Below are 19726 nucleotides of genomic sequence, written 5' to 3' on the forward strand. Positions count from 1 at the left end.
TTCACTACTTTTTTTTTTGCTTTTTCAAATTAAGACAGTTTAGATAAAGGTCATGAAGACCGTTAAAGCATCAAAGAATCCTGTGGCCCCTTATAGACTAACAGACGTTTTGGAGCATGAGCTTTCGTGGGTGAATACCCACTTCGTCAGATGCATGTAGTGGAAATTTCCAGGGGCAGAGTGGACTTGTAGGCTCGGGCTCCAAATGCATGTTGTTGTTGTTGTGGCCTTTGTTTATGTATTTTGTAGTCATCACATTTCTGATATTATACAAGTGTGGTCTTCTGGGAGGGATTGCAACTGCTTTGGAGGACAGGGTCAAAATTCAAAATGATCTGGACAAATTGGAGAAATGGTCTGAGGTAAACAGGATGAAGTTCAATAAAAATAAATGCAAAGTGCTCCACTTAGGAAGGAACAATCAGTTTCACACATACAGAATGGGAAGAGACTGTCTAGGAAGGAGTATGGCAGAAAGAGATCTAGGGGTCATAGTGGACCACAAGCTTTTTGAATGGTCTGATCTGCTATTGTAAATCCTGTTTCATTTTCACAGGTGAACCAGAGCAAAGAGGAATAAAACAAGTTGCATAAGATATACTAGATGGATGAATTGTAGAGAACTTCTGTCTAATCATAGCAACCTCTCTATTCACTCATTCAATGAATTATCTCTATAAATATGTCATTGCACATGTGTGTGCATGTACCCACACTATTACAGTAACAGGAACTGGGTGTACATTCACAAAAGTATTGTCAGTTTTTGGCCTTTTGCAGCAATTTCATTAGCTCTATCCCAGATCAACTCCTTTGTGGATTCGACATGATTGTTCATATATTATGCTTCTCCCTCAACTCCACACAAATTAACACTGCACTATTTCGGTGAGTATTTATATTTGCTAATCCATTATGGATTCCTCTCTTTGGTCTTCATTTGCCTAAATATGTACAATACTCCCATGGTAAACTGGATTAGAAGGAATCCTTTTGGGGAAAGAATTCAATAATTCAAATCTTTATTTCTCAAAAAAAGGACAATAAAAGAAACAAAGACACAGTTGGATCACATTCTAACAGTGTTTTTAAAATGTCATAAAAGATTGCAAATGCATATTATGGAATTTTATGCTAGCTATTACGTTATATAAATTTTCCTGGATATATTGTTAAATTCATGGAATGTATGGGTGTGTTGAATTAGGAAGACATTTTAATCTCAGAAGCATAAGCACTAAGGACCAGATCCAAAGCCCATTGAAGTCATTGATTTGGATCATGTTTCAATAAGTTGACAAGTGATAAAATAACTGTGCTTTTTATTTTTAGTGACTGGTTAAACTGACATTGGACGAGACATATGAAAATAGTTGTGAAAATGCTTCTCAGAGCTACATGATATTATTTTGTTTTAAAAGTCTATTTTTTAAAAACACAAAGCATCTCTCATGTCACTATGTTTGCATGATTCTAGCCCACTTGTTGCTTATGTTTTCATAGGATTTCTCTGGCAAGTTCAGTGAGGACAAATAAACCATATCAATAAAGAGAATAAAAAGTGACAAAGAGTTCTGTGGCACCTTATAAACTAACAGACCTATTGGAGCATAAGCTTTCGTGGGTGAATACCCACTTCGTTGGATGCATGCATGCAACGAAGTGGGTATTCACCCACGAAAGTTTATTCTCTAATACGTCTGTTAGTCTATAAGGTGCCACAGGACTCTTTGTTGCTTTTTACAGATCCAGACTAACACAGCTACCCCTCTGATACTTAATAAAGAGAGTGTAATTTATCTATATGCAGATAAAGAAGAGAGCTGCCCTAGAGAACTGTTTCTAGGAAAGAGCATACATGCTGCACAGAGGACAGAAGCATTTGATAGGGCCCAAAGTAATTGTGTGGAATCCTCTTCCTCTCATCCCCATAGTTAGTAGGTGCTGCTAAGGGAGGTCACATGCATGCAATGCATTCAATGCCCAAATTCAAAGCTTTGTATTTCCATGCTCTGACTTGTTCAGCTTAGTGTTGCTTGCACATTTGTCCCTCAGTTATTTGCTTTTTAATCACCCCCATCCCAATTTGGCACTCACAGCTGGTTCATAAGTACAGCTCTCTACTAGCAAAAGGACCATATAACTTAAGAGAAAGCTGCCTTCAAACACTGCCTATGAACAAAGGTTAAACATAGTCAAACTCGAGCTCCATACTAATTAAATGCTTCTCTCTGTCCCTCCTTCCCTTTCTTCCTCTTTCCCTACAACAGCCCAGCCTACCAGGGAACCCTGTTTTCTGCCCTAAACATCCAAATCACAATGTGTCACACTAAACTGTGCAGCATAAAAATTCTCCTGGATTTTCACTACGTCAGGGTCTCGTCAGTAAGAAGACATAGATGAAAAGGACGAGGATTTATTTATTTTTAATAACAGGGAGAAAAAGCCAAATGGGCCGCAGAGAAAAAAGAGCACAGCTCTATCAGCAGCCATTGGGGCGGAATTACAGCCCACTGCAACATTCAGCAGAACACTTCCCTCAAAAGAGCTTCAAGTGAAAGGCAATTTGGAAACAGGAGAATGACTGTGGGATGCAATTATGGTGATTAGTTCCACTGGAAATAGGGCTTTGTAACAATCCCCTCTAGGGCTTATGTTGAAGTCCATGTGTTTAAACCACGCCAACTGCTGTTTACACAGCAGCCTATACTTAGCTTAACAGGAAGGCTATACTGGCTTCAAGTTGCCTACAACTAGTGCTGACTGGAAAACAAAGTCTCTTTTGTGAAAGAAAAAGAGAAAGAGAGCCTAGAACAATCAGGGAACTTGAGAGATCCATATTCTAGTACTGCTCTGAATAAGGCAGCTATTGGCTATATTCTGGGATCTCTCCTTCTCTCTGACAAAACAAAACAAAACAAAAACCCTTTTAACTGAAAATTTCTTTACCAGCTCTAGCCACAACCAATCACTATAAGCAAAACAGATGTAGATAGTTACAAGATAAAATTATTGTAAACACATGATGGTATTAGTACACATCACTATAATAGAATTTTAGCTTCCTTGAAAGTGTAAAGATATCTGTAAATGGATGTTCAATAAACCAAATTTTAAACAACTACAATTCACTTTGGGCCAGATTATGACTGCCTTACTCTCATTAACCATTACCTTACTCCACAATAGTATCAATGATGTAAGGTATTATTTATCATTAGTACGAATATCACCACCTCACCCTTAAATTAGACAATATGGGGGAGATTTTTCATAGGCACAAATAGGAGTTGTGTGTCTAATCATCCTTTCTGCCTTTGAGAAATCTCTCTCTTAAAAGGCAATAGCTTTTTAAGAGTAAAAGGATTTGTTCCAATGACAGAAATATTTCACTGATGAATGGAAAGAATTAGGTCTTCCCAGAAAGCAAGTTTTAAAAAGTCATTAATTTTATTCAAGACAGCCAGGAAATCCTCAAGAAGTTGTCCATACAAAGTAAAAGGTTAAAAGAAATAAGTAACCTGGCTTATTAAATTTGAACTTCAAGAGGGAGTTCACGGAATTACTCATTTTCTAAAAGCAATAACCAGAGGGTTGTGCAGCTTGCTCACATGCAAGAGCACATCCTCACAGCACCAAAATCTCTGCTTTATTACTTAATATAGAATTGACAAGGGAGTGGGGGACTAGAGACTTTAATCAGAAATTTCAAGAGCGGAAGGATGATAAATCACATGACACAGTAAAGCCTGTTCACATTCTGTCTCTCCAACACAGTATCACTACAGCTTAACACTCCCCAGGTGGCTGTGTTGGGTCCTAGACCCATGTACTTCCCTGGATTCAAGTAGGTTCCAGCACTTTCTTTTGCCTCTCTGGTACATTTACAGTGTGTCAGTCTGTTACCCTTTCACAGAAATGGAACCAGACAGTGCAGCTGCCCTAAGCCCCCAAGTTCAGTGCTGATTCCTCAGACTCTGCCAATGGCTTTATCATGCCCTCTCCCAAAACTCCAGCCATGTGGGTGCTCTGGGGTCTATACTTTAACTCTTAGGGAGCAAGTGACAGTGAAGACTGAAGCAAAAAGACATGAAAGCATGCCCTTCTGTCCTGTCCAAAGCCAATCTTCCTTCTTCCTGTTCTCCAGGGCCAGCTCCAGGCACCAGCGAAGGAAGCAAGTGCCTGGGGCAGCCAATAGAAAGAGGCAGCACTCCATCCATCATTGAGGCAACATGTCTGGGTCTGCGGCAGCAATTCGGTGGCGGGTCCTTCAGTTCCTCTCTTCCTTTTTGACAGTACTTCGGTGGAAGCTCAATCGGGTTTTTCTTATTTTCTTGTTTCTCTTTTTTTCTGGGCAAGGGGGCAAAAAAGCTGGACCTGGCCCTGCTGTTCTCTGACTAAGCACATGTCTACATGGTGGGTGGTGGTTGTCCCTACCCCTCTGGGTTGGAGGGAGGCCACAACGCCTCATTACACCTTTGGGATCTTGGCCTAGTATTGGGGGAATTAGCAGTTAGTCATTAGTGTCCCGACTGGCCTAATGGGGTTGAACTCCCAGATAGGCAATTAGTTTCTACCAACAGTCTATAGCCCTTGGGCTCTTTAAGCAGGGACTGGGCAAACAGGCTATTGGCTCTGGTCTCTTGATGCAGAGACAGAGCAAACCTAGTAGTCAATTAGCTCTGGTCTCTTGATGCAGAGATAGAGGAAACCTAGTGGTCAATTAGCTCTGGTCTCTTGATGCAGAGACAGGGCAAAGCCAGTAATCAATTAGTTCCAGGCTCTAGTTGCAGAGACAAAGCAAATCCAGTAGGCAATTGTCTCTGGTCTCTTGATGCAGAGACAGCGCAAACCCAGGGGTCGGGTGTCCTAGCTATGGAGGATGATTAACGAATGCAGGCCCCTGGACCTGGCAAGGAGAAGCTGCCACCCCAGAGATGGAGTGGTAGATGGGGCCCAAGCCCACCCTACTCCACCAGGTCCCTAACATTGGCGGAGTGGTCCACCACTGGGTTAGCGGGGATTCCAGCCAAAACATGATAACCCTGCTGCAGACAGAACTACAGCCAGATTGAGGTTAGCTGTCCCTGTGCCACTTCCTCCTTTCCCCTCGGGATGTACCTGGGTCAGCAGGTCATCCTCCAGCCCTTCTGGGTAGGTGGCCAGTGGCAGTCCCGGCAGATTGATGACAGAAGCAAGTTCCGGTGTGGGCAGGGTGCCGCAGGGATCAACAGTGTCAGAGGCTGGGAGCGAACAGGATTCATCTGCCTCCCTCCGAGTTTCAGTCCCAACTGAGTGGAAGGTCCCACCCTTTATACTTCCTGTCCTGCTTACATACTTCCAGTGGGAGGGGAAAGGCAGGCCTGGCTCTGCCCACTTGGACACAGAGGGTGGTTCCTACCCCTCTGGCTCGGAGAGATGCCACACTGCCTCTCTACACTACACTTCAAAATTAAGTTAACTGAAGTGATGTCGACATATAGCCACTGCAGTAATTAGTTTGATTTTTAATATCCACACTATGCTCCTTCTGTCAGCAGTGCACATCCTCACTGGGAGCACTTGCACCCATGTAACTGACAGTGCCCCACAATGCCCCACACTGACATCTTGAGCTCCGCTGCCCGGGGCTCACAGCTGGAGCCCCACTACCACTTCCTGGTGAGGGATTGGCGGGGGGGGTGGGTAAGGCAGAGAAGAGCCGGAGCCCTGCCTCTTGGTGAGGAATTGAGGTAGGGGAGAAGAGAGCCCAAGCTCAGGCAGTGGGACTCCAGCAGTCAGCCCTGGGCAGCAACAGGCGTTGTAAACAACACAGCATCTACACTGTCACTGTGTTGACCTAATGACTACATCAACTTAAGCACTAAGCTGCTCGCAGAGGTGAAGTTATTAAGTCGGTGTAGTGGGCGACTTACATTGGTGTGAGCGACATTTTAGTGTACTTACAGAGTTAGGATGATGTAAGCTGCCTTACGTCAACCTAATTCTGTAGTGTAGACCAGGCCTTAGTCCTTCAAGTTTGTGTGCCCTACCACCACCGCCATCTGGTACCTTTGGTCAGCTGCTGGGGATTTTCCACTCTCCACACCCAACCCCCTGCCAGAGGCACCAACTTTCTAATGTGCCAGGGGGTGCTCGACCCCTGCTGTGTCCCAGGCCCCACCCCCACTCCATCCCTTTCCTCAAGGCCCATCCCTGCTCTGCCTCTTCCTGCCCACACCCCATGTCTCTTCTCCCCACTACTCCACTCCCGCTCCACTCCGCCCCACCTCTTCCCATCCTGTTCCGCCTCCTCCCCTGAGCGCATCCCACCCTCACTCCTTCCCCTTCCCCCTAGAGCCTCCTGCCCATCACAGAACAGCTGATCATGACAGGCAGGAGATGCTGGGAGGGAGGGGAAGGTACTGATTGGGGGGGCTGCTGGTAGGTGCTTAGCACCCACCATTTTTTCCCATGGATGCTCCATCCCCGGAGCACCCACAGAGTCAGTGCCTATGCCCCCTGGAGAGAAGTTGGAACAAACTGGCTTCCTCCAGCCATTCTATTGATCTATCTGGGCCAATTCTATTCACTATTTAACAGCTCTTAATGACAGTCTCTTCAAAGACAGGCTCCATTTCCTAGTGTCAGGGGCAGCTCCAGGCACCAGCACGCCAAACGCGTGCCTGGGGCGGCAAGGCACGGGGAGCACTCTGCTGGTCGCCACGAGGGCAGCAGGCAGGTTGCCTTCAGTGGCATGCCTGCGGAGGGTCCACTGGTCCCGTGGCTCCGGTGGACCTCCCGCAGGCGTGCCGCCGAATCCACGGGACCGGGGACCTCCCACAGGCAAGCCACCGAAAGCAGCCAGCCTGCCATGCTTGGGGCAGCAAAATACCTAGAGCCGCCCTGGCCTAGCCTAGTGTCACCACCTTTTAGAATTTCAGTCCAACATGGCGGAAAAAAAAGACAACAAAGAAGGTAGCCAGATTTACAATCAAAGTGGAGTTTGCCACTTGATAAAGATATATACAGAGAGTTCATAACTTTAAAACAGGAATTTGTTAGTTGTACATTAGAAAGACATGGTGGGTGACATATTTTATTGGACCAACTTCCTTTGAAGTTGAAGTTGGTCCAATAAAAGATATGATCTCACCCACCTAGTCTCTCTAATATTCTGGGACTAACAGGGCTACAACTACACTGCATACAACAATTATTTGTACAGGTTCCCTCCAAATCATCTAACGTAACTTTCCCTTATGCTACTTCTCAAGAACTCGGTCCACATCTCACCCTCCCCTGTATCAAAGGCTCACTCATCTACAGCTTTAAATTGAAGCTTGAAGGCAACTGGGAATGTCTGGAAATATCTAAACCTACACAGGCCAGAATGGGGAGCATGGTTGTTTTGGAATCAAGGTGACCTACTGTGTCACATTATAGAGAAGCAGTAGTTAAGGTTGCAATCTACTTCCATTACTAAACCCTATTTTGTTCTCCTATAACTTTGGCTAGGATGATTGGTTTGGCCTGACCTGAAAATTGTTTCATTTACTCTGACAGCAAAGAAGAATGAGGAATTGCTTTCAAACTTGGCAAAAAAAAAAAGTCACAGGGCATTAAAAACTACCCCAATTTTGAAAGTGTGACTTTTGTCTACCATTTCTGTCCTTTTAATACACAACTCATTAGAATGTACATAAAAAGCCCCAGATCACTGGCTGGTTTGAAAAATTGGCTCTTAAAAATAACATAGTTTCACTTTCCCTCCCTTTGGTTCCTGTTTCCCCTTCAGTTCCTCCCCAACCCTCGCCCATTACTCACCCTCTCCCTCTCTCTGTGGCAACTGACCTCTTTTTGCCCATATATTGAGTGCAAGCTCCTTTAAAGGCTGCTCAGTGGCCCACTCTCCCTGCTGGTTGTCTCTCTCAACTGTATGCGTCTGTTTCTCCGCTCGATCCCCTCCCCAAGACACATGTTGCTGATCTGAGTGCACCCCATCTCTTTGGGCGGTGGGGGCATATCCTACAGGTGGGATAGTACTGATGTCATTCTTTCCAGCAGCAACTTTCTTTTCAATGTTAATATTATTTTCTTGAACACAAGGCAGACAGTGATGATCACCTCTAAAGTGAACACATCTCTAGGGGTCCAATCCTGCAAATCCTTACTTACATGTGTTGTCTTGACTTCAGTGGGAGTACTCATGTGAGTAATGGAAATTTGCTCAACTAAAGGGATTACAAGATCAGGCCAGTTGTATAAACACAGTAAACCATTGTCATTTTTGTACACAGTCAGATCAGTCCAAGTGTTTCTCAACAGGGAAATAATGAGACCACATGAATAAAGTAGCAAAAATTAATAAATAGATGTATCAGGTCTCCAGTATGCAAATGTAAGTTTTGGATGGCCTGAAAATTATTTAACCTAAGACACGAACATTCACAGTAAGGGAAGGCCTGCTTAAATTTCCATTACAACACAAATAATGTAATTCTTGTAACAAATAAGAATAATGAAAGACATAAACAACAATGGACAAGTTATGCAAAATTTGAGATATAGCCCAGTTCTTAGGATCCAAATCAACACTAAATTTAAATATTTCTTGCCTATCTAGTGATTTCTGCCACAATAGTTCTAGACTTAAAAATGAATCTATGTTAAACACAAAACAATAAACTGTAAGAATGCTTTGATCTTATTGCCCTTGTTTAATATTGCACATAGCTTGTTATAGGTCAACTACATTAATTGTGAAGTGGAGCTAGTCTCTTATAAGGAAGGCTCATTCAGATCTAAGAAGCCTTCCAAATAAGTATATAAAAGTATCCATTGAATAATCTAAGGTGCCCCGTAATTTGCTACTTGAACTTCTTCTATCATTTCTAGAGCAAATACTGTTTTGATTTCGTGCCAGGCTGAACTATTTTAGTTTATCTGGGGTTGATTGCACTTTGCATTATTGAGGTTGCCGAACACTTCCCATTGTAAGATCCTGTTTTCAGTTGCTTATAACTTTGCTACACATCAACTGTTTGGGCTGATATTTTCCATGCCAGTTGTCTACTTCAGGCTATGTCTACACTACAGAGCATATGCCAGCATAGCCCCATAGTGTAGACACAGCATATAAAGACTTCTGCTGTTGTAGGAACACCACCTTCCTGAATGATGTTCATTATGCCAGCCGAAGCCCTTTTCTGTCAGCGTATCTGTGTCTACACTGGGATTTTCTCAGCATAGCTATGTTACTACGGTGTATGGTTTTGTCACATGCCTGACACCACAGCTATGACAGTGTAGACCAGTCTCCGGCAGAACTTTGAAAAATTTAGCAAAACTGTTTCCCCAGTTTCTGAGAACAAGACTAGGAAAATATATGTTGTTTTGCCCATGTTAAAAATAAATCCTGGTAATCTTATCTTTGAAAAGTTCTAGCACCTCTATCTTCAAGCAGAGACTTGAAATTTGGCAGGGGATAAGAGGAAAACTGGGACTGGAAATTAATTAGTTGAGAGGGTGGAGAGGCCAGAGGATGGAGAGGCCAGAGGGGGCATCTACACTACAAAGTTAGGTCATCTTAACTACATTGCTTCAGGCTGTGAAAAATTTCACAGCCTGCACAGCATGATAAGCCAACCTAAGCTCTGGTGTAGACACTACTAGGCTTACAGAAGAATTCTTCTGTCAATCTAGCTAGAGCTTCTTGGAGAAATGGATTTACTACATGATGAAAGAATCCCTTCCGCCACTGTAGTAAGAATACAGAGCTGCAGCTGTACTGCTGTAGCATTTCTAGTGTAGACATACCCTGAGACAGGATGAGAAGCCCAAAGAACGGAGACTGGAACCACTTTGGTGAAGAGAATGGGACTGGGATGAGCAGTGATAGATTTAGAGTTAGTGGGGCCCTATGCACAGTTTCACAGGAGTACAAGCTGACCCTTGGGACCCAGCTAAGAAAAAGATCATTCTCTCTTATCTCGCCCCACCCCATTTTTCATTCTTTTTTCCTTCATCCTTCATCCTCCATTATAAGTAATAGGAAGTAAATGAAAATAAAGTGAGGGACCTTGACTGGGGCAGGGGGTTAGGGAGTGTGAGGGAGTGAAGGGTGCAGGCTCTGGGAGGAAGTTTGGGTGCAGGGTGCAGGCTCTGGGCTGGGGAAGGTGGCTGGGGTACAGGAGAGGGGCAGGGGGACAGCGCTGACATCGGTTGGCACAGCTCCCACAGCCACCGGAACTCACACCCCTCTGGCAGCTGATCCTAGGCGGGGGGGACATGGGGATCTCTGTGTGCCACTGTCTGCAGGCGCTGCCCCTGCAGTTCCCATTGGCCACAGTTCCTGCCCAATGAGAGCTGCATAGTCAGAGCTTGGGGCAGGGACCATGCGTGGGGACACACACTGAGGGCACAGGGACATGCCGGCCACTCCTGGGAGCAAAGTGGCCCAGAGGGAGGGAGGCAGAATGGGCAGGGAGCTGCCTTAGCCCTGCTGCTGGCACATCTCTGCACACTCCTTGAGGGGAGGGGGCAGCGAGTCTCTGTGCGCTGCCCGAGGTGGGAGCAGTGCACGGAGCCACCTCCCTGCTGCCAAGTGTTCACAGACATGTGCCAGCAGTCAGCCACTTCCGGGAGTGGTGTGGGGCCATTGGCCATGGCATGCAGGCAGCCTGCCTCCCTGAGCCCTACTGCACCACCGGCAGGGACTTGGGGGCAGGTTGTCAGATATTTGTCCTGCATTTTCTTCTTCTACCCCCGCCCCATCATTGGGGGTTTCGTTCCACCACACAGTCTGTTTCATGGTAAATCTGCTCCTGGGGACGAGGAGGAATGGGGAAGAGACAGAATTGGAATAGGGACAGGTTGGAGGGGACAGGACAGAAGGGGGAATGTACAAATGTAATCAGACCACTTGCAACCTTAATTCTGGCATTTCCTAACTTTTGAGTGCTTGGCTTTGCACCCTTAATAATTTTATTTTAATGTATTTTTTGTGTAATAATTATATATTTTATATAATGCTTTTTTACACACACACACACACACACACACACACACACACACACACACACACACACACACACACACACACACACACACAGAGAACATTAAAGTTGCAAAGTCAAGTTCTCAAAAAAAGTTAGGAAATGCCAGAATAAACATTGCCCATGCAACCTTACTCAGTCACCTTGTACAGTCGCATTAAGATATGCTCTTTAATTACTTGATCACTTGCAATTTTTTCTATGTGTCCACTACCTCATTTAGTGAATGGGTAGTTGTGATGGTTCCCAGTGATAGTCCCCTCCAGGCTTCTGCAGCCCCCCATCTCTCTCTACAAGTTAGAGGTAGACACACTCCAACACCCAAGTCTTCCAAGCATCTCCCTGAGGTATCCAGCCTCTGTTCCACTGAATACTTTCAGAATTCACAGATTCACTACTCTCAAAGGAGTAGTACACACCAGATTATCTGTTTCACCTCAGAATCACTGCTCCGCTTACCTCACAGCTATGTTTATAGTGATAACAAGACTAAATGTATTCAACAAAGAACAGAGATTCCAATAATAGCGATTAAGATTAAAGGAAACAAAGCATTACATATAATACATAACCATAACATGCATTCTAGAGCCTAAACCTAACTAACAATATGACCTTTTATCTAATAAAGTACTGCTTACCCAAAGTCCTTCTCACTCTGGTTTTCAATCAGGACAGTTGAGACCCTCCTTTCACAAGACCAAGCCTGTTACCAGCTTGTCTTCCTAGATGAAGGATGCCAGAACCTCACTGTGAACCCTGAGATATATTACATTTGTTCTTCACCTCTAAAAAGCTCCCCCTTCACCAATTCCTGAAGTCTCCACACTCTCTTCATTAGCATTTGGCTCAGTACGAAAGTAGACTTCCATGGTAAGATACACAATGCACAATAGTCAACCAGGGAGATAAGTGTTTCCTGCCTCTTGTCTGGTGTACTGTAAGGCATGCTACCTCTTGGTCACCTGCCTTTAACTGCAAGGCTTGAAGAACATAATTTCCAATATACACAGAGATAAAAGTAAGTCTGTACACAGCTGACTGTACCGGCAGGGGGCAGCTTCTCCAGTTGGGCAATTTAAAAGGGCCCTGGCTCCCAACAACGGCCGGAGCCTCTGGCCCTTTAAATCACCACCGGAGCCCCGGGCTCCAGGCTACTGTCGCAGATACAGCTACAGCTACTATGCGACTCTGGCGGTGAATTAAAGGGCCCAGGAATTTAAAGGCCCCACCACTTCTGCCTGAGTCCTCGCCCCTACCACCCAAGGCCCTCCCTTCCCCCACTTAGGCCCTGCATACTGGTAAGTCCCATAAGTTACTTTCACCCCTGAATATACATATCTATCTCCTTACATATTATGCATATGTAACCCCACTCCTGTTCACCATTCCAGTAAGAAGTTGTTTAAGATAAGGTAAGTCTGCCATATGGCTTTTTATACAACTTTGTGGGACTGGGCCTGAGGTTCCTCAGTGTGCTTTGCATGCGCCAGTGTGTATGCACCTCACACTAAACCCACTCAGACTTACTGCCAGGAACAGTTTTATTCTGTAAGGAAACACAAAACATGATTCCAGTCCAGCAGCCTTTTCTCTGCTTGCCTTGTGCTCCCAACTTCAGTGCTAAAACTTCCTGTTCGGAGGGTAGAGGGTACTTCCTGGAGAGTTCTCTCAACACAGAGTAGTTCAGAGGCGACATGTGTTAGGGACATGCAGGGTCATGTCGTTCCCCTCCATCCCCCGATTTCTCAGGATGTCTCTCACTGGGACACCCAGCAGCAAGGAGGCATTGGCTCCCCCTGGCAGTAGCACTCACTGTGTGTCCATGCAGTGCGGGTAGGAAGGAAGCAGCAGGTCAGCTCCCTGCAGGCTGGTTCCCCTGTTTCCCTCTATTACAATATCTACAGACATGGGACTCAACTTGCCCAGGGTAGGGTGGTTTCTCCAGAAATCCTGTCATGGTTGTGACCTGTGACCCTGAATCAATTAAGACCTTGAACAGGATACCACTGACCTCCAAATTTTCTTCGTTCGGGGTTCCCACCAGGCCAGAATGCTCAGTTGCTACTGGCAGAGTATGCAGGGAAGTTGTGCACCCTGCTGCTATTGGGGGGACTTTTCATCAGCTCTTTGCCCTTCACCTGACTCTTGGTGTCTAACCGTAATAATTTAAAGAACAGGGAACCTCAGCTTGAGCTGACTTCATGGGGAGGAGCTGAACAGATTGATGACAGCCCTGGGCTATGTGGCCTTCTTGTCTACAATGGTAGCATATGAAACAACCTCTGGCTGTGGACACTAACATCAGGGGAACCTTGACCACATCCCCATTGAGAATTTTGGGGTATGTCCCCCTGAAAAATGTATTCTGTTGCAATTCCTGTTCCTCCAGTTGTCCCATTCTCTCATGGCTCTGTCTCTGGAGGACAGTCAGCTCCTGGATTAGCCCAGTAAGGCCCGTCACTGCTTCCTGTAGCATGTGGCCTGGAGTACTCCTGGGTGGAGGCACCTCTGGAGCAATCCGCACAGCATCGTCTGCCAGGGCAGCTTGTTGCATATTGTTTATCATCTGGACGGGCACATCCATTCTACTTTCTATATTTTTCTCCTGGGATAGCTGATGCAGTTCTCTTTGTAGCTGTCAGAATGTCAGGTAGCAGGGCTGCAGAGGTGCCAATCTGTTGTGGACTTCTCACTACTGGATGCCCACATGAACTACTGTGTCAATTTATAGCTCCAATCAGGGAAAGGACGGCCCCCTCAGAGCTTCTCCTCTGCTACCCACAGCGAGGCCCCTAGTTTGATGGCATAGGATGAGACTGTTTCTCTTGGGCATTGGCGTCTTTCATAAAAGTCTGCCATGGGATCCGGAGACAAATGGCAGTTGTTATACTCCGCTCTAAGTTCTTCAATGGCTCAGGCTGGAAATTGCTCCTGGAGGTGGCAGGTTAAGGTCCCCTCACTCAATGAAGCAGTTCAAAAATAAAACAATGTAAAACTTTAGAGCCTATAAATCCACTCAGTCCTATTTCAATTGCTACGACAAATAAGTTTGTTTACATTTACAGGAGATAATCCTGCCTGCTTCTTGTTTACAACATTACCTGAAAGTGAGAACAGGCATTCTCATGGCACTGTTGTAGCCAGCTATGACGTTCCCCTCTGAAGTTGTCTGGACCAGTGATCTGTTAGGCCACTCCAATTCTTGACTCTGTGAGCCGGCTTTACTCTGCTGTGCTGTGAGAACCCCCACTCCTGGGCTGTTCACGCACAGCCTCTGGCACGTAAGCTGCTCCCAGCTACTTACAAGCGAATGACACTAGCCAATATCTCTGGTCCCAGACACAACCCTAGGAACCTCCGTCTTGCAGTGTCCAGTTATGCCCACTGGATGCTGCAAGCTTATACAAGTTCATCAATTTAACAAAGAAATTGATATGTATCAGGCTTGTTCTCCCAAGGGGAGCCTCTGATACACTTCAAACCAAAGGTTCAGATAGAATAAACAAACAGATTTATTAGCTATAAAGATCAATTTAAAGTGATTATAAGTCAAAGCATAACAAGTCAGATTTGGTCAAATGAAATAAAAGCAAAACACATTCTAAGCTGATCTTAACACTTTCAACATCCTTACAAACTTAGATGCTTCTCACCACAAGCTGGCTGGTTACTTTTCAGTCAGGCTCTCCCCTTTGATAGCATTTCAGTCGCTTGGTGGTGGTGGTGTCTGTAGATGCAGGTGGAAGAGAGAGAGCGTGGCAAAATGTCTCTCCCTTTTATCATGTCCTTTCTTTCCCCCTGGTTTTGCCCCCTCCCCTTCAGAGTCAGGTGAGCATTACCTTATCGCAGTCCCAAACTGATCAAAGGAAAGGGGGTGACTCCCTTGAGGGTCTAACAGATTCTTTTGTTGCGGCCCAAGCCAGCGTCCATTGTTCCTGTGAGCCTGGGCTGGGTTTGTCCCATCCATGCCCTGACGAGATGTGAACAGCCCCTCTGCTCTTGAAGAGTTTTTGCATGGGCTTGCTTTAAGCCCTGAGGATAAATTTTCAGCCTCCTAACTATATACATGAAACTATATCCTATAACCTTACTATAATGTTACTGTAACAATTACAATAACATTACTATAACAACCACGTTCAGTGCATTACGAGCCTTCCAAAGACACCCAACATAACAAACTTTGCACTGGATACCACACAATCATTTTATAAAGATGAACATAGGGGTGTAAGGAGTTCCCCCGAGGTACACAGCATCACACCGGAGTCACAAGATATTTACATGCCAGATGCACTAAAGATTAATATGTCCCTTCATGCTTCGACCAGCATTCCAGAGGACGTGTCCATGCTGATGATGGGTTCTGCTCAATAACAATCCAAAGCAATGCAGATCGATGGATGTTCTTTTTTATCATCTGAGTCAGAGCCAGCAGCAGAAGGTTGATTTTCATTTTTCGTGGTTCACGTTCTGTAGTTTTCACATTGGAGGGTTGCTCTTTTAAGACTTCTGAAAGCATGCTTGACATCTCATCCCTTTCAGATTTAGGAAGGCACTTCAGATTCTTAAACCTTGGGTTGAGTGCTGTAGCTACCTTTAAAAATCTCATGTTGGTACCTTTTTTGTGTTTTGTCAAATCTGGGGTGAAAGCGTTCTTAAAAACGAACAACATGTGTTGGGTCATCACCGAGACTGCTGTAACATGAAATATATGGCAGAATGCAAGCAAAACAGAGCAGGACACACACAATTCTCACCCAAGGAGTTCAGTCACAAATTTAATTAACACATTATTTTTTTAACAAGCGTCATTAGCATGGAAGCATGTCCTCTGGAATGGTGGCTGAAGCGAGAAGAGGTATAAGAATGTTTAGCATATCTGGCGTGTAAATATCCTGCAATGCCAGCTACTGAAATGCCATGTGAATGCCTATTCTCACTTTCAGATGACATTTTAAATAAGAAACTGGCAGCATTATTTCCCATAAATGTAAACAAACTCGTTTGTATTAGTGATTGGTTGAACAAGAAGTAGGACTGTGTGGACTTGTAGGCTCTAAAGTTTTACATTGTTTTATTTTTGAGTGCAGTTATTAACAAAAAAAATCTACATTTGTAAGTTGCTCTTTCGCAATAAAGAGATTGCACTATAGAACCTGTATGAGGTGAATTGAAAAATAGTATTTCTTTATCCTTCTTACAGCACAAATATTTGTAATCAATAATATAAATTGAGTACTGTACACTTTGAATTTTGTGTTGTAATTAAAACCAATATATTTGAAAATGTAGAAAAAAATTCCAAATATTTAATAAATGTCAATTGGTATTCTATTGTTTAACAGTGCGATTAAAACTGTGATTAATCACGATTCATTTTTAAAATCATGATTAATTTTTTTTGGTTAATTGCGTGAGTTAACTGCGATTAATTGACAGCCCTAGTTATATTGCTCGAACACTCAAAGTTCTTACTGATTTCAGTGGGAGTTCAAGGTGAAGTTGAACAGACTTTTCCTACAAAATATGCATTTGTATCCAAAAGAACTTAATAGATGTAAGTGCTGAGTTACTCAAAAGTCAGTGGGTACGTTCTTGTTCCCTTCAATTGATGTCTTGGCAGGAACATCTCCTTGGGATCATGTTATGATTTATTGACTACACAGCAATCAAAGCATTAATTAGGTCAAGCCATGTCAATTGTAAAAAAAGCTTAATTAGTAGTTTAAAATGAAATCCAGATGCCCTCATCATTTCAAGGGAGAAAAGGCAATAAGCAGTTTTTCCCTGTGCTATGTGGCATGCATCCAAGTTGAACTCTCATATGAAAATAAGTGAGTTCATTGTTCTGAACTTGCAGCCAACTGGGCTGTTTGTGCCTTCAGTTTTGTCTGAATGTTTTACAGCTGAGAAGTACATAACATACTTTAAATAAAAGAGAGAAAAAACAGTAACAGTAACTAATGAAATCTAAATAATATCATATTTTATTTCTTTGTACATTTGTGAACATTACGTAACATTTGGATCCACTGACTAAACTGATTTGAAAATAGCTCAATTATTAATGTATTTCTCTGTTTCCATAGAAACTCTTAGACCATTAATGACACGCAGAAGTGAATAAAGTCCATGACCATATAATTTGTTCCACTTTTCTCAACAAGACTGATGAAGACATAGCAGTTAACATCACAAAGAAAGCTCACCTATAGGATAGATTTTGGGAGTACTAGTCTTCTGTACCTCCTTACTTAGAAACAGCCATTTCTGCTCTCTGACCACAAGCATCTTGCAAAAAGCTCAACCCCACCATTGACAAATTTTGGCTTTTATCAGCACAGCAAAAAAACCAGGACTTGCTGTGCAAAACTAGGAAATTTAGCAAAATGTTATGGTAAATGATTGAAATCCACAAAACAATTGAGAAAATGATGAAAACAGCAACCAGTGCCCAAGAATATTGTTTTTCTTAAACTGTGAATGAAATCCAATGACACTTTGCACTGAAAAAAGGTCCCCCCACCCTTTATTAGTTTGTTTAGTGTTGGAAAAGGTGGTTAACTGACAGTCTTGGAAAGTGAAGTCACAGCCTCCCCCTCAGGGAACTAAGAGGAAGAAAGTCTCCGATTACACCTCTGCTCAGATGTCCTGCTCAGATTTTGATTGTGGCCATGCCAGGGAGAGCAGGAGGTACTCATCCATCCAAGACTTCTGCAGCAAGTAGAGAGGACAGAAAAGAAAGGGAAGGAGTTTAGGGACAGGAAGGGAAGGGAGTGGGAGGAGTCTTGGATCCAGCCCCCCTCTACGCAGTGAACCAACTAGCTCACCAGCTACACTGGGGGATGTGAACTTCTCTGTGAAAAGGATAAAGTAACTTACTCCTACCCGACAGCAAGCAGGAAGCAGTGAAGGAATTGTGCCTCAGAAGGGTGTCTGAGGCACACAATGCCTCATAGGGCTGCATCTGGGATTGTGCATCTTGCATATCATCCCTTCTTCAGGGTTTTGCCCAAAGTCACAAGCTAGCCCTCAGTCCATAGAAAAGGTGTATATAGCATGGGAAGTAGCTTCCTTATGCTGCCCTGTCAACGTGACTTGAACCTATGCAGTAATCAGCTCAATCTCAAGCCCATTCAGTCTTTAGCCTTACTGCCATGAAGGATGCAAACTAGTGCTAAGTTTGGTGGTGGATTGGAGGAGGGTATTGGTTCAGTAGGAACTGGTGTGTCTAGCGACATCAGCTTGGTTCCATCAGGATCAACCATCAGGTGGTATTTATATTCTCCAGAGTACAATGATCAGAAAAGGAAGCCCATACATTAGTAGTTCCTCAGGCCAGAACATGAGTGTAAGTCATGAATGCTCTATGCTCTCAGAATCACAGTGTAGACAAAGAAAACCCATGACAGGGCCCTTATCTAATGTAGTCCTCCAACCCAGTTTACTCTATATTTTCACTCTCAAGGACACGGTAACATGAATGTCACTAAACAGTGCATAAGGCACAATTAAGCTGCAACATTATTTTTCTCCTCGTCTCTCTCAACTAGCTTGTGTGTAGGCAAGGAAAAAATACCGCACAATTACTATCTGCCAAGTAGCTCTGAAGACATTATATAGTGCTGAAGACAAGCCCTGCCGTGCAAACTGATGAAAGAAGAAAAGAAACATTCCAAGTTTTAAAATGATTCCAGGGGCTGCTGCTCAGGTCAAGGATTATCCTGCAGTGACACTGAATTTCCGGACTATACAAGGGTTAGGCCTTTGGATGAAGTAAAGGAAATTTGTACCAGTGAGTCAGTTCACTCCCTTAGCTGCTGCTAGGGTAACAAACAGACACCAGAAAACTTCTGCCACAAAGAGATTGTTAGTGGCATTCCTTCATTAGGAAAATGGGGCTGAGCCTGCGCTCATGGACTTCAGAGGGAGCAAAGTGGACTTCAGAGGCCCAGTTTGTAAATTTCATTTTGAAACTGCTATAAAGGAAAATTCAAAAGTAGAAAAAGAAAAGTAAAAAAAAATCACAGAAACACAAAATATTTCCAGCAAATTTTAACAAAATTAAGACATTTCACAGTGATTTTTATCCAAATAATGCTTGATTTTAATCTGAAATGATTAAAATTCATTTGCAGCTACGATATAAAAGGGGTTTTTATTACAGCTAAATTTCATCTTACAGATATATCAGTAATTAGTCTACCTGCACAATATAGTTTGAAATTAACATGAAATTGAGTGTATAGTAACCACAGCATGGCTCCAAATGTGGATGTCCATCACCATGTATATCATTAGTCAGACTGGAAAAGTGCTTCACTTTATATGAAGCATTTTTGAGACCAAGAGCAGAATCAAGCAGTGAGTCTGATTCCCTGACAAATGATGCATGGAGACACTTAGGAGCAGGAGTTTGTGCTATGCCATTTTTATTCATCACTTATATAGCATTTAGGTGCACTGGGTAATTTATAATAGGTAGAACATATCAAACAAAGAATATAATCCCTGCTCCATAGTGCTTACAATATAAAAGAAATGACTGGACACAATCTGACACAAACAGTTCCATAAATTACTATCTAGGGCTTTATGGAGTGGAATGAGGCATTTTAGCTGGAATTGGTCATGGGATAGGTGGGTTTTCTGTCTTTTTTAATTTGATAATTAAAAGAGGAAAG

Source organism: Gopherus evgoodei, chromosome 1 (genome assembly GCF_007399415.2).
Source record: "Gopherus evgoodei ecotype Sinaloan lineage chromosome 1, rGopEvg1_v1.p, whole genome shotgun sequence".
NCBI lineage: Eukaryota > Metazoa > Chordata > Testudines > Testudinidae > Gopherus > Gopherus evgoodei.